At 36.8% G+C, this 17,010-nt stretch overlaps 1 protein-coding gene and 1 pseudogene across 4 annotated transcripts in view; one reads left to right on the forward strand and one right to left on the reverse strand.

Moving 5' to 3' along the window:
• LOC135707999 (protein Fe65 homolog) overlaps positions 1 to 17,010 on the forward strand; it is a 358,036-nt gene that overhangs the window by 211,231 nt on the left and 129,795 nt on the right. The gene's annotated exons all lie outside the window — the stretch shown is intronic.
• The window catches only part of LOC135707969 (uncharacterized), a 29,508-nt pseudogene continuing 23,545 nt past the window's right edge, over positions 11,048 to 17,010 (reverse strand).

The raw sequence follows: 17,010 nt of genomic DNA on the forward strand, positions 1-17,010 counted from the left end.
ATCTTTCGTTTATGTGCTCAAAACATTCCTCTACGTTCCTCTCTGTTTGCTTCTGTTCTTGTTCTCTGAACACGTTTTCTGGCTCTGAGACAACTAGCGTGGAGCCTCGTTGCAGTAGTAAGCTGGAGGCCGTCTGTTATTTAGCTCCAGTTTCCTTGGCATGGTCGTGTCACATGCTTTCCGTAACGATTTTGTCAACTCGTCTTCCACTTCAGGTCGCAAGTTCTCGTCCTCTCTACTGCCACAGGCCGATGCCATATCGGATTTAGCAATGGGCGATCTTGGATCGAATCACAAAAGATCGATGATTTTGGTTCGATTAATCGATTTTTCAATCGATCACAAACACGACAAAAATCGACTGGATCGATCCTTTTCATTCGATTTTTGTTTCGATTCAACATAAAAAATCAGTGCATTTGCATTTACAATTTAATATAGACCTTTACCTGGAGTCTTCAGCTCACACTCGGGTACTAAAAATTGTTTCTGAGCAGATCTATAGTACTGAAAGAGTATACGATGATTGCACACATCTGTCCCCCCACCAAAACCAACCGGAGGCCTGTGGGATATTCATGACGAAATGGTAAAGAAAGTTATTAATCTACATCTACATTCACTTATTATGACATATTTCAGGTTCATCAGTCCTCTGCTATGTCACAAGTGGATCGCCATGGGGTTTTTTCTTTTTTTTTTAATTCTTTATTAAAGAGGTTTTTAGCCTTAGGCTAGTTCATCTCTAAGGTCGCCATGGGAGCATATCGGCAGAATTACAAAATTTCTTGCATCAGCCTGTTTTACCACGTTCTGTCGATCCTTTTCGAGCATGGTAGAAACACCGTAGTGTATATCCCCATGCTCGAGACTATTTATCAAGAATGGTAACGTGTGTTTCGTCAGAGAGGCTGTTATTCCAAACTGGTGGAACCACACAGAATCGATATCGGCTCAATGCATGGCTCAATTAGTTTTCTTGGAATCCCTCTCGGATGAGTTTTGGGATATCTGAATTAAGTACTTACCTGCTTTTACACTCCAACCATCTAATCGTTTTGTTTGATATGTTAATCTTTCGTTCTTTAAATCGTTCATTTAATACCAATAAAACGAATTTTATAACCTGTTAAATCGCTTGCCTAATCAAGAATCATGAGCAAAAACTTCCACATGTCAATGACTGGACCATCCGTTAAAGAGTTCGATCCGCGGTACACGGTAAAGACCGTAAAGCATGGAGGTGGTAGCATCATGGTTTGGAGCTGTTTTTCTTAGTATGGAGTAGGTCCCATTTTCCGTATTAATTCCATCATGACCAGATTTGAATACAAATAAATCATGGAGGAGGTTATGCTCCCTTATGCAGAAGAGAACATGCCTCTTATATGGCATTTTCAGCAAGACAACGATCGAAAACCCAATTCTAAGTATGTAAAGGAATGGTTTCGTGCAAACAAAGTGTCGGTTATTTGATGGCCTAGCCAATCTCCTGACATCAACCCCATCGAAAATTTATAGAAAGAGCTTAAAAGAAAGTTATCTGGTCAAGCATTTTCAAATAAGGATCAATTATGGACCACAGTTCAAAAAGAGTGGTATGCTATACCAAAGGAAACTTGTCAGTGCTTGGTAGAGTCAATGCCAAGAAGATTGAAATAGGTTCTACTTAACAATGGAGGGCACAGCGGTTACTAAGCGTCAATAGTCTAATTAAACATATACGATTATTTTCACTGACCAGACATGTTTTATATTTGATTCTCATGAGTGAGTCATTTAATGTTTTAACTTTGAGTTTTCTCGTGCAACTATTTAATTTTTATTACACTATCAAATGCTTAACTTTAAAGTCGAATAGAATGAAGTTGAATGAGCATAATCTAAAATTTATTATTTATTTTACCAATACCTATTTTAATGTCCAGCAGTGATGTATGTTACACTCACAACATTTACTGCGTACGTACTACACAATTTATTTCTATAGGATATCAATCATCACACTAAATTACTATTATAGGTGAAATGTCATAACAAGATAGCTTATGTAAACTCTAGACTGAACTTGGCTTAAGGGGTTACGCCTACCTGCAAACTATCAAAAAATCGATTTTTTTTATTGTCCTAATCCTCAAGAATATTTCCTCAAAAGATCAAGTTGATCCGATGAAAATTGTGAATGTTATGCGACGTACAAAAATATTCACTTACAGTGGACGAAACCCAACTTGAAACTTTAAACGCGATTATCTCGGAATCATATTTTCAAAACCGGTGCCAAAAATTTCTCGAAATGTATACATTCGATTCGTCCGATTCGTTTTGATTTCTGTTCAGTACTTTTGTGCAGTCCACGATCGTTCGGATTTCGTCTATAATTTAATATCGATTTCTTACAGCCGATCAAAGACAAATTTTAAGGATCAAAAATCGGCACTTCAACTTTGCAAAGCCGCCATTTTGTCAAAAAAATTAAAAAAAAAATCGAACGATCAAAGACTACTTTATTACATGCTTAACGATTTGGCATGGTTTTTTTTTTATTTCAGATGATTACATCACAAACCGCAGTTGGCACCGCGAAAAGCGTTTTTTAGAACATCGTCCACGGGGAGCAGCCGTGCGGGGCACCAGGACCTCGTTTTTACAGCATCGACTGATAAATGTACCATTTAATGTGTGTTCAATAAATGGCAGAAAACCGATTTTCAATATGTTGCGTCGTTTTCGAGAAAAAAATCCAAACTTTCGCTTTTTTTCGGTGTAACCTTGGTTTAATTTGACTGTGATATTTTGCCACTGATTGAACATGCTCGCGTGAGGATCGAACTGAGAATGAATTTATTCAGAATTTACTTAATCCTTCTTACATAGCTTAGCTTGGAGACACTTGAAAGCACTTATGTATTATTATGTATCGGATCACCAATCAGCGATCGATACTGGAAAAGAGAGAGGACAGGGAGAGAGAATTCTGGAGAAGGCTAATTGCGCCAAACCAAATGCGCTTGACAACGACACGCTGTTTGCGCGTCGTCGGGTGAAATATGACCCTAACACGTTTATTGTCGTGTCAGGCTTTAAGTCATCGAACTGCTTTATGAACTCATTTGCATTCGTTGCATAACGCAGTTCGATGGCGTTGGAAATCTACAGGGTGTCGATAAGTATGGTCCTTGAGAATTATGGGATATGTTAACATGTGCGATACACATGTCACACCATCTCCCTACGGAAAATGATTGGTTTCGAATGTTTTCAAGTGTCTCTCACATAGTTACATTTATGAACTATTTATCTCTACTTTTGGACAAGTTACATATTCTGTATAAAATTTAATCTTTATTGAATTATCTAATGTATGTTATCTATATATTCTTTCCATCCCCCTCAGGAGAGTTAAAGTTTACGCTGTCTATTTGCTGTTTATTATTGTTTATGTAATCTAGACTTGTGAACTTCTATTATTTTCTTGTCATTTCGTATGGTTGCGTTTGAATCGGTTTGATTTATGATTTTGTATGGGCCTGTATGGACTTGATCTAATTTGTAGTTATTTTCTGATTTTAGGTATACTAAATCTCCTATATTTATGGGTGTATTTATAATGTTTTTATTTATTGTTGTTGTTCTTTGTGTTTTACTTTTGACTATTTCCTGCAAAACTTTTGAGTGTGTAATTTGCAACCTGTATCTCAACTCATTAATATATGAATCATGGTTATAAAGCGGAGTTATCTTCTCATTAGCCAAAAATTGTATATTGTTACATCTTCTTCCAAAGACTAATTCAAATGGCGTATAGTTATGATCTGCACTAGGGGTGGTATTATATGAAAAACAGTATTGTGGTACCCATTCGTCCCAATCTGATTTGGATTCATTACAGAAAATCCGTAGGTATTCGTTTAAACACCTATGGTTTCTCTCTAATGCTCCTATAGTTTGGGGGTGGTAAGCAGTTGCACATACATGGTTAATGCTGAGGAGTTTACATACTTCGTCAAATACTCCTTTATACTCCGTTCCTTGATCAGTTTTAATACTTTTCATAGGACCGAAATTAAGAATACAATGCTGAACAACTGCTTTAGCTATTGTAGATGATGATTTGTCTGTTATTGGAACAATTATAACGAATTTGGTGAAGTCACACTGCATAGTTACAGCGTAACGATTTTCATTTTCAGTAAGTGAAAATGGTCCGACTGTGTCTATTGACACAACGTCGAATGGTTTAACTGGTGTTGACGTAATTACTGCTTTAGTTTTGATTGAAGGAAAATGTTTATTTAACTTACATTCTACACATGATTTAACATAATTTGAAATGGATTGTTTCATATTCTGCCACGTATACATGGATTTCACTTTACGGTATAACCGGTTAATACCTAAATGTCCTCCAGTGGGCGAATTATGATATAGTTTTAAAATATTATTTACCTGATCTTGTCGAGTCAAGATTCTCGGTTTTTCGAAAAGTAATACGGTCTTACTCCTAAGAATATCGTTGCCAATTTGTTTAAATGTTGCAATATCAATGTATTTGAATATTAGATCATTCATAGCGATAGCTAGCATGCATGTATTGTTTTTATTATTTGGTTTTATTTCCGGGGCCCCCTTTTCAATTTCCATAAAAATCTTTTTAATTATATCCGTTTGAACATTGCTATTATTAATAGTTGGAATTTTCAGCCCAAAGGCAATTCCTTTAGCATAGTTTTTATTAAAAATTATTAAATCTAATGATTTATCTAGATTATGAACAAAACTTAGTTTCGGCAAAGAAAATGCTTCTTCATTACTAACTGCTTCGTACACGAAAAGTTGATCAGGCTTCTGTGACTGAACGTTAGTACGAGAAGGTATGTCCTGCCTTTTATGCATAGATCTTGTTACTACATACATTTGTTTGAGAGATTCGGTAGTAACTTGAATTCTTGAAAGAGCATCAGATATGACATTAGACTTCCCTTTTATGTATTCTATTACGAAGTCAAATTCTTCTAAATCGACTCTCATTCGAGTGAGTTTAGACGAAGGTTCCTTCAATGAGAAAAGGTAAACGAGAGGTCTATGATCTGTACGTATTTTAAACTTGCGACCATAAAGATATGGTCGGAAATGTTGAACTGCCCAGTGAATGGCCGTTAACTCCTGTTCTATGGTAGATTTGTTGGATTCGCCTTTGGTAAAAGCTTTACTGGCAAATGAAATAGGTAATTCCACGTCACCATGTAGCTGGGCAAGAACTGCTCCACAAGCTACTTTTGACGCGTCTGTGGTCAGGATGAATTCCTTTTGAAAATTTGGAAATTGAAGAATATTAGGTGAAAGCAATTGCTGCTTAAGTAAATTAAAAGCTGTTTGGCATTTGTCACTCCACACAAATTGTACGTTTTTTCTGAGAAGCATATTAAGAGGATGTGTAATATGCGCAAAGTTTGGAATAAAACGTCGATAGTAGTTGCAGAAAGCAACGAACCGACGAGTTTCATCAGCAGTTTTAGGAATGGGAAAATTTTTGATAACTTCGTATTTGGTTTTATCTGGTTGAATTCCTTTTGCAGATATATGATGACCTAAATAGGTAACATCGGCTTTAAAAAAATCACATTTAGCAGGATTGAGTTTGAGATTATATTTTCTCAAACGTTGAAAAATTTCTCGAAGGTTTGAGATATGGTGGTTGATAGAGCAACCGATGACAATGATGTCATCGATGTAAAGAAATGCAGTTTCAGGAGGTAGACCACTTAGTGCAATGGTCATCATCCTCTGAAAACTATTTGGGCTTATTTTCAGCCCAAATGGCAATCTGTTAAATTCATAATGTCCGGAATTTGATGAAAAAGCTGTACACTTCTTGCTTTCTTCAGTGAGTGGGATTTGATGAAATCCAGACTTAAGATCGAGCGTTGAAAAATATTTCGCTCTCCCTAATTGATCTAGAATTTCATCAATCCTGGGTAAAGGAAATTTATCTGCACATACTTTTTTATTTAATTGCCGAAAATCCACGACCAGACGCCAAGTTTTATCACCGGTAGTAGATTTTTTGGGCACCAAAAGAATCGGATTATTATATGAAGAAACAGAATCCTGAATTATTCCATCTTCCAACATTTGTTTAATTTGTTTATCTATTTCGTACTTTTGCGCCTCAGGAATTCTGTAATTTTTTATATACGTAGGACTCAAATCATTCAAATGAATTGATTGTTTGTAAAAGTTATTTTCCGTTAGCACATCATCAGTCAATGAAAAAATATCATTAAACTCTTCACAAAGTTTTTCCAGCTTGCCTTTAATTTTTGGGTCGATTCCGTTTAGTTTCAATTCATTCAATATTTTTTGGTTCCTTTGATTGTTGCTAATGTTTTTGTTCAAATTAAGTATATTATAGTCTGAAAGCGGTACTATCTTAGGTACAAAACTGTTTGGAATTTCCACTGTTACGTCTAAAGTGTTGATAATTTTAACATATGGATAATTTTTATTAATTATACTATTGGCGTAAAATACTCCATGTTGTATCTCCTCCGCAACGGTTACACTATCTTCTAAATTTTCTAAATTTAATCTTCTAATAACCTCACATCGAGGTGGAATTAAATATTTACCTTTAAGATTATTTGTTATAGGTATTTCTAAAGTTTTTCTGTCTGCTTTTATTGACAATATCCAAGTATCGTAGTCAATGTTGCATCTCCAATTTGTTAAAAAATCTCTACCAAGAATTCCATCTGTAGGTATTGGGAAACTTTGATCTACAATATGGAAGTTCTGTGATAGAGTTTCATCATAAATATTTATTTTTACATTGGTGTCACCTAGGGTGGTTGATGTTCCATGCCCCACACCGGTAACACTGCATTTATTTGACGGATAATATATTTGACTTGGTTTAATTTTGTGGGCTTTAAGTACCGATATATCTGAACCACTGTCTACCATCAATATACACGGTGTTTCTGATGCATCGATTCTTAAACACACAAAGTTTGAGGCAGATACGTTTACTGCGTATGCTGCCCGAACGGTACCCCTAAAGGGTGCGGCTGTGTGGGTAATGGATAAGATTGTTGAACCTGTGGAACAAGTTGAGCTTGCAGATGGTGCGGTAATGGATAATTTTGAACCGTTTGATTATTTCCCTCATTGGGTAGTGACCCTTGAGCGATATACATCCCATGGTTGTGATTAAATCGCCCACGTTGTGAAAAATTTCCCCTCTGATGAGGATATCGTTGATAACCTCTGCTTGTATTCAAATTTCCACGATAATTTTGCAAATTTCCCCTACTTTGCTGGAAATTATGGTTATGTTGTGACTGGAACCTACCACGAGAGTTCCGCTGGTTTTGGAAATTTCCGCGACCTCGATTTCCATTTCTCGATGTCCACATTATTCGAGTAACGTTTTGGACAGACTCTCCGGTGCTTTGGCTTGATTGCACATTTTCTTGCAATTTCTGAATTGCTTCGTTAATGTGGGTAAAACTACCTGCTTTTAGAACAATCCGCGTTTCATTGTTTTTAGTGCCCTTGATGATGGCATCTACGCCATGCTTTGTGGCCATTTTGTGTGCTGTGACTTCAGGTATGTTGTCACTTAGATAAACAGATTTTAACTGAGCAGTAATTCTGTCTACTTGATCACAAAAATCAGTTACGTCGTCTTTTTGTTTGATTGCAGAAAGTTTAGCTATGAGGTTTTCTGCTGTTACTTTCGAGATGCAGTTTGCTTTAATTGCATCTAGCATCTGGTCAATTGTTTGGTTGGCAGCAATCACTTGTCTCGCTTTACCAGTGACGCGAGTTCGCACAAAGCGCGCAACAGTTAATTCTGCCGCTGCTTTTTGTTCTGGTGTCGATGCAGCGAATGTTTGGTCGACGATGTCTTTAAAAAGACCGACTGCGTCAACAAATGAACCTAAAGATTCTGGGGCACCATCATACATTTGTATGAGTGAGGTGCCCAGTTTGATGTCTACCTTTGCCATGTTTTCAATTTTAGTATTAACTCTTTTTCTTAATTTGTTATAAAAAATAAAAATATATGCAACAGTTTCGATGTTCAATGTACAATTTTTGGCGAGTCGATTTTTATTTTCTTCAAGTTTTTGCTTTATAATTTCTTGGATTTCAAATTTCCACTGCCTGGTATTTTTACAAATTTCTGTAAATTGTTGCTCTCCTAATTGTTTATAGTTATATTCTAAATAATTGTCAATATCGTGACAAAGCAACTTACACTCGCTGCTTTTGGCCCTTAATGTCTTGTTTGTAATAATGTTATTAACTGATTTTTTAATATTGGAGTGCAGAGACTTTAATTTTTGAAAGGAAATGCTCATGGACTCAAATTCGGGCATTAGAAAATTGATTTAGTTAATTCATAACACATTATAATTACACATTAAAATTACGACTCACCCAGACTGCTTTTAGATTACGGCGGAGGCGCTCTTCTCTACGCTCGTTTCGATGGGGCGGAGGCGCACTCCTCGACACCCATTCTTGTAGATGTTGCGCAACAGCGGAGGCGCACTCCTCAACGCTCGGTTGCTCCCTCCTTGTCGGTTGTTACCTGCTTGTCAGTCCGACATAGCAGTGGATTTATTTGTCGATGGGATAAAATCTGTCAGGCACCGGCATCGATGTGTGAGCACTAATTTTCGTCACTTCTTTTGAACACTAGTATTCAACGTTTGTTCTTAAATGTCTGCACAATGTTTGTTCTATGTTTTTGAATGTCACTTTTTCTTTTTATACTTCAGCCACGTTTTCAATACTCTTGGCTAGTTTAAACGCGAGTCTTCTTTCACGCCTTTTCTGCAACTGGTACAGCGTGATTAGGAACTGCATCACTACGATGCTCAAAATAATGTACAATATTTGTTCGTGTTGTCCAAGCTGCTCGCTATGCAGTTCTTGGTTGTTAATTATGCGGATCTGCGGGTCCGCATTATGGGTAACCGCTGACTTAGAGCTGGTTTTTCCCATTTTTTTTTTTAGTTTTCACACACTATGTTTTAAAATGTTCCTCGGCACATTCACTACTAATAGCCACGCATTATAATGTTGCAAAACAAGATCGCGATGAAGTCAGTATTATTTGAAATAGGGATATTCTACTCTGCGCACAACCAGCACAATTTTTGCACTTCCACTGACGGACTGTTTCTGTATGGAACTACACCCAACATTGCTTCTAATCGAAAGAATTGGCAACGAGCGATTCACTGAACACTTTGTTTTTGGGCACGTTCCGAACCGTTTTTTAAAATACTTTTTTTTTTGATTTTCACTTTCACTGTCACTTGGTAGCCATGTAACCTTGGTTTAATTTGACTGTGATATTTTGCCACTGATTGAACATGCTCGCGTGAGGATCGAACTGAGAATGAATTTATTCAGAATTTACTTAATCCTTCTTACATAACTTAGCTTGGAGACACTTGAAAGCACTTATGTATTATTATGTATCGGATCACCAATCAGCGATCGATACTGGAAAAGAGAGAGGACAGGGAGAGAGAATTCTGGAGAAGGCTAATTGCGCCAAACCAAATGCGCTTGACAACGACACGCTGTTTGCGCGTCGTCGGGTGAAATATGACCCTAACACGTTTATTGTCGTGTCAGGCTTTAAGTCATCGAACTGCTTTATGAACTCATTTGCATTCGTTGCATAACGCAGTTCGATGGCGTTGGAAATCTACAGGGTGTCGATAAGTATGGTCCTTGAGAATTATGGGATATGTTAACATGTGCGATACACATGTCACATCGGTCTTGCAGGTAGGCGTAACCCCTTAATTTGCACCAACTTTCCTATGATCCATTATATTTGAAACATTTTTGTGCCATTTTGAAAAATGAATCGATTCAAAAATAGATTCAAAATGATTAATTAAATCGGTGAATCGATTATTTTCAAAAAATGAATCGGTTCACTAAGATCGATTCTTGCCTCAAGATCGCCCAATGCTAATCGGATTGCCAGCGACGGACTGCAGTCCGCATAAAGTGACGTCGATAATGGATTTCCGACCATCTCTGCGAAAAGTGCTAGTGGTGCCTTTATTGAACAGCCTAATTTCCAGCTTCGCCAGAGCTTCCAGCAGAATGTGTCCTCTTGCGTTGACATCTGTTTCCCCACTCCACTGCCTAAGCATTAAAGTCTCCTCCGATGACTACCGGTCTTCGTCCGACCAGCTCTTCGGTAAACCCAACCAGCGTCTCGTGGAACTACTCCATCGTCCATTGCGTAGGTGCATATGAATATTCCGTTGATTTTAGCGATCACGAAACCTTCTTCTTGAATGGGGTATCTACCCATAACTTGTATTGCAGCCATCCTAGCCACCTAGTTACCTTTATCTGGAGGGACTTGATACAGCTGTGCGGTGTCACAATAATTGTAGTTTATTTGAGTTACCTCTGTTGTTGTTGCGACTAAACAATTAAGTGTCATTTGGAGCTAAATGCTTGAGAATTTATGCTTAAAAACCAAAAAGTTCAGGCTGGAAAAATTGGGAAATAAAGTTGACAAAATCGGGGGTAGACAAAATCGGGAGCTGACAAAATCGGGAAAGCACTGTAATAACTTTTTCATTTGAAGTATGGCATACCAATTATACACACTTAGAAAATATCTCCGACTTCGGTAATTATTTTACCGAAATCTCAACCGCTGAGCGGTCGGTAATGTTTTCGGTAAATTTTAGAATTACCGAACTGTCCGTAATTCTGATTGAAAATCAGCTGTCAAAATGATACGAAAAGATCGGTAAAGTTTACTGAACTAATTGTAAAACTAAATTACCGAACATATTGTTAATTTCAAAAGCCCGTGGGAATAAAATTGGGTTCTCAATAAAATAAAACAAAACACGTAATTATGAGTTTGAATAAATGTATTTAATTTTGTTTTGTATTGGATGCGTTTTCGTTATTTGGGATACATTTTTTTTTGTAAATTCATTCATTCAGAAACAGGTGAAAATGTAGAAAATCGTTGGATAAATGATTAAAGAGAATGCAAAAATTTAGCCCCCGTGGTGCTCATAGTAGCAGTATGCAAAACAGCCCCGCGAAGAAAAAGAAAAAACTGCCTGTCAGTTGGAGCTGGTTGGACATTGAGCACAGTAAATGTCTCAAGAAGTATGTTGAACGCAAGTTTCAATTCTGCCAGAACCGGAATGGACCATTAGCTCCAGCGAATAACGCAATCTTCGCTGTTTTTCAACGGCTCTCCTCTTACGTACAAAACAGGAATCATCGATGCAGTTTGCGGAGGGTCATCGTCCATCTGAATTAATTATATTAAGATTTATTTTAATTTTTGTTTAGATTTTCAATTTGTTTACCTGTATCCACTCTATGATGCCCGATAGCGGGTTATTCTTCATGTTATTCTTACTTGTAGTATCTTGCTTTCGCTTTGATCCTCTTGACGGATTTTTCGACGATCGACAACGCTCGAACGAAATCTGTAAATAAATTGATTGTTTCAAGCTATTGAATATTTTCTAACGTTGTTTATTAATTTCCGAGATGATTTCTTACCATTTTGTATTTCTTTGAACTGATCCGAATGGTGCTCCAAAACTGCGAGTTCGATTGGTTCCCAATATTCACAGAAAGATGTTGATTCAGGTTTGATTTTGGCGTAATCCAGGCTTATCTGTAAGATGAAATGGTTAAAGTTTTACATCACTGTTGTAATTGTGATTGCCTATTGACTGGTGCTTATTATATTATTAAGATGCCTTAAAGATTTAAGATGAAAGAAAAAAGGGACCAATCATCGTTGATCGGTTCTCTTCATCGATTTCTCTTTTGCGAATAACGTGACTGCAAATTTGGATGAACATTTCAATAGGTCCTATCTGCATTGATCGAATCTTTTCATCGACTTTCTCTTTTGATAAAAACAGCAAACAGATTTCGTGCTATATTTACCGCATATTTTGATAAAGGAGGCTCTTATCTAGTGTCCAACACATAAATCACAATAGGGAATGTTTTTGCAGCTTTTTTCTTTTCTTTGTTTTGGTGATTTTTAACAGATTGGCTAGTTCATCACCTTTGTTTTTACAGCTGGAACGATGAAGAAAATCGATCAACTCAGATAGGACCTTACGAAATGTACATCTATAAATGCATTTTTTGTGTTGTTGCTCCGAGAAAGTCGATTCAGATAATCGATCAACAAAGATAGGGCCTTTTTAAATGTTACGAAGCATTTCTAGATAAACATTTCAAAAAGTCCTATCTACGTTGATCGGTTCTCTTCGTCGACTTTCTCTTTTGATAACAACGGCTTTTCAGACGAATTTATTGCTATTTTTGCCACATAGTTTGATAAAGGAGATTCTTATCTAGCGTCCAAAACATCAATCGGAACAGCGAATGTTTTTGCAGTTGATTTATTAACGAAAGAGAAAAGTCAATGCAGAGAATCGATCAATGCAGACCTTCTGAAATGTTCATCTAGATTAGGCAGCATCTCAAGAAGCAAGCGATGCAGTAAGCAACGTAACTCTGGGAAACGGTATGAGAAGGAAACGTCAACAGAAACAGAACATAAACAAATTTCTTTTCTTCAAATACCTAACGAATAGCACGAATAGTGATCACGAAAAAAAGTTGGGATGTAGTAACTGTAATTTGTAATTTGTATATTTATTCGTGACGTGACCTATCACTTAACAAACTTATCTTAAGGTAAAGTTTGTCAACTGATATAAATACAAATTACTGTAACGACATCCAAACTAACTGTGCCTTTAAAAGATGACTATATTCTTACCAGTTCTCCATTGTAAGCAGTTAATACCGGAAAGTCTTTCAAATAGTTGCTGAATGTGTTTTCGCCGTCTTCAGAACGAGAAGCTTCACGATCGTTGAATGTCGCTTTCCATAACTCCACCACACGGAACTTGTTTGCTCGATTTGGGACAATAAATTTCAACTCCTGAATCTGATGAAAAAAAAAACGTAAGAAAAATGAATTTCCAACTAACCCGAAATAAACAGATTTTCAGGTCTACCAGCAATTTGATTTCTTCAAGGCAAGGCTCTTCGACTGCAGAAGCATTCTCTTCCTGATGATTAACCTTTGGTTGCTCAATCCGACGCCGTTTGATAACTCGTTCGTCTGATTTCCTCGCCAAATATTCCATGCGATAGTGAATTCGACCAGCATGTCGATTTATTCCGCGAGCATGTGCATGGAACCAAAGTGCCTAAAATAAATGTATGCATGAAAATGTTGATATGCAGCCAAAACCAGTGCAGTGTTCACCTGCGGAGCGTCACAATTAGAGGCCGCCAGGTTTTGACGAGTGAGGCAGCGATTTGATTTTTATGGAAGTTTGTCGGTCGGCTATAAAAAAATAAAATAAAGTGAATTCATCTTTGTTGTATAAAAAGTACAGAGAACAATGCAAACTCACCATCCGTATAGTGATTTTAAACATTCGCAGAGTATATTCGATATGAGCTTGTAAACCTTTTCGTTGATGCATGTCTCTTCTCGCAATAGTTCTTGAATAGCAGCTCCATTTGGAGTTCTTTCAAAAATCCGGTCGATGTTTATGATCTGTTCAAAGATTACGTTTGTATCATCATCATTCCAAGGTCAAATAAAAGCTTACCTGTTCGAGGTTAATGCCGTGATAAGGATCGTTTGGATCAATAATCGCTTCAACTTGATAAACTTCCTCGGTGGAAACCGTGGAAACATCTTCAATAATATCGTGAGTAATGTTAGTCTCATTACACTTGTGCTGCGTTTGAATTTTTTCAATTATTTTGATCATTTTCGTTGTCATGCTCATTCTGGCAAAATCGCGCTCGTTCAATGCCAGAAATATCTCCAAATCGTCGATTTCTTCTTTTTCTGGAAAAGATAATTAATTAGACGATTAGACCTACAATATTGTTGCCGTAATAAGGAATGAAAAGGCTCAACAATCTACCTAGTAATCTTGGTTATAAAACCGTCTCGAAATGTATTTCTTGGAGTCTTGTGTTGTTGACCAAAATGAGTACGTCGTGTGTATGAAGCAGTTTTCTATACATACAAGTTCATCATTACTTGTGACATCGACTTCATAAGCTTGAAAGAACTCGTTGTACCATGTTGTAGAGCAGTGTCGTAATAGAACATAAACTTGTTTCTCAACAACCACAAGTTCACGAATTATGGCATAAGAAGGAAATAATGGGTTTGAATGTTTTTTTAACCCAACAATTAGGTTCGCTCGAAGCTGGATGCCATTAATGATCACTGCTTTCGGTAGTAAAACTATTTCAATAGCTTCTTCCAGCTTAAAGGTAACTGAGACATTCTTCACGTCTTACAAGTTTTGCCGAAATATAGTTCAACTTATCACAAAAAGGATTATCTAAAATGTTAATTATCATTCGGAAACATTGTCTTTTCCCAAAACTTGAACAAATATTTCTAAAATTTTTGCAAGTAGCTGCTTGAGTTTTTCCGATTTTATTGGTCTGTTCGAATTGGAGGCAATTATACTGCTTCATCGATCCGCTCTTTCGTATACATGTAGTATAATGTCGCAAATGGTGTAGCTTATTAATACGTTTATCAAATTTTGAATAAAATATTTGTTCGAAAAATTTGACATGTTCTTCGAGCTGACAAAATAAATTATCTGATACAACGGGGGACATTATTATTCTCACAATATTGATCAAATGGCCTATTAGCTGCATGTATTCACATTCCTCTGGGACTTCCTGGCAAATCAGAAAGGGTAGTGCGCGAAGAAGCAGAAGTGTCTGCGCTGAGGTTTGCCTTAACTAGTGCTTCATAGGGTGCGAGATCATTTCATTGGTGAAGTTTGGAGATGGTTTGTTGCATCGATCGTTGAAGCCATACATAAACGTATTGATCCGATTGTTGATGAATTTTGCAGTAATGTTTGAATTTTTCTCTTTGTGATAATGATATAAAACCAGTTGGATCGTCAGAGGAATTACTCCTTCCGCTTAATCATGCATTCCATCCAGAGCAAAGTTATCAGTAATGTGGAAATATTGTAAATCGTTAAAAACAGATCCTGAACATTTTAACCCACATTCTTTAGGAGTTATTGATCCATTCTGCACCAAAGAAAGATGTTGGTCATACCAGTCTTTATCTTTGAGGGCATGCTGTGAAAATGGATCTTCATGAAACTTTTTTCTGGTTATTTGGCATATTCTGCAAAATAAATTAGCACTTGGGCTAAGTAAGCCGAAGACGTCGTGAACTGCCAACGTATCACCGCAAAATATGGTCATAACGACGGTAATTCTGGATTTTGAAGCTAAAGTTCGAAACTTTATTAATCCCCGCTCTTGAGCTCAAAGCGTTGCCAAGTTCAACGTCATCTTGATAGATACTTAAACGAACGCAATTAGGGAATTTTTGAAAATATTCGTTGGTTTTGAACGTTTCGCCGGAGCGGAAAGAGCTGTATTCGGTTACACATGGAATGCTCTCGGACGACAAAAAAGCCTCTTCCAGATGCTTCCGATTCTCCGGATTCCGAAAAATCAGCTTTAAAGTATCTATCAGGCTGATATATGATGCAGTTTCGTTTACCAGGATTTTTTAGGCACATAATTGATGTGGCAAACATCTTCTCGACGGTTCAACAAAATATCCCTTGAAACCGGAGCTGATACTGATAATTCATCCAGAAACTTTTTCTGTTTTTGAAAAGTGTTAACCTGATCAAACAGTTGATTTAGTTGAAACAAGTTACGCAAGGAAACAGTTTGTTCTGAATTGAGAAACAAATTTTGGGAGTTCAAAAACTTCAGAGTAGTTGCCTCTATGTACTCCGTTACATTCTTTACAACTGCTTCACACGTTTTTGTAAATTCTGATATTTGAGACTGTGGGAGTCCAACATCGTACGTTATTTTGCGAATGCTGATGTTAATTATCCTTTTAATTTCATTGAGCGAGATGTTGGGATCCAAATCTTCATTGTTTGCATCTGTCGTATATTCCGGTGGCAAGATTGAATGATTCATATTGTTTTGAATTTGAGGTTCTTGGCTCTGAGACTTTTGGCGAATGCAAGCTGGATGTTTTTCTAAAATATGCCGTTTAAGCGCATACAAGCTTCCGTAACGGGAGCCGCAATGATTAAAAGTGCAATCAAAATACACCTGAGAAGGATTGAGTTCATTTTTCCGGATATGTTCAGTGATGTGACGCTGCAAACCGGAAACGTAATTTGGAACTTCAGCCCCGCACAGAAAACATTTAATTGCAATCTTAAAGGAAGAACTTTTAGACAAATGCAAGTGTATTACTTACGGAAAATGTGTACCAGACGTTCATCCAGCTGATGCAGATCATTAAATACCGCTTCCATGGGTTTTTCACTGTTTTTTCCCTTTTATTTAAAAAAGAACTTCTCGAAGCAGCAGTTGACGTGAAATATGAGAATAAAAATGGCTGACAAGGTAAAGATGAGTTACGGATAGTTCGGTAAAACGTTGTCCTAATTTACAATATTTCGGTTAAAAAATTACAGTGTACGGCAATTAAAAAGTTTTACAATATTTTCGGTGAATTTTAGACGAATTTCGGTAAAGCAAAAGATTACCACAACATTATGCCTATTTTTTAAGGTTTTTCGGTAAAATTTGATAAAACTACCGAAAGAATTGTTATTTTTGCTGTTACCGAATAGTTTCAGTAAAAAAAATTACCGAAGTCGGAGATATTTTCTAAGTGTGTAATCTGCTAAGTTATAGCTGGAAAAAAATCTTACAGGAATAGCTATCAAATTTTCTCTTAAAGTTTGGTTTTCCCATAGTAGTTCCCATACAAACTTGTATCGGATTGTGTACAGTCAGATTCTAGCCAAATGAGTTCAAATTTTGGCAGCCTAGTCAGGATCCAATTTGGAACCGTTTGAGCACAGTGGAGTGAAAATTTCAAGTTTTGCCTCAATCTAC

This window comes from Ochlerotatus camptorhynchus, unplaced genomic scaffold (genome assembly GCF_037179485.1).
Source record: "Ochlerotatus camptorhynchus isolate MF236.1 unplaced genomic scaffold, CSIRO-AGI_Acam_v1.1 ptg000324l, whole genome shotgun sequence".
Classification (NCBI taxonomy): domain Eukaryota; kingdom Metazoa; phylum Arthropoda; class Insecta; order Diptera; family Culicidae; genus Ochlerotatus; species Ochlerotatus camptorhynchus.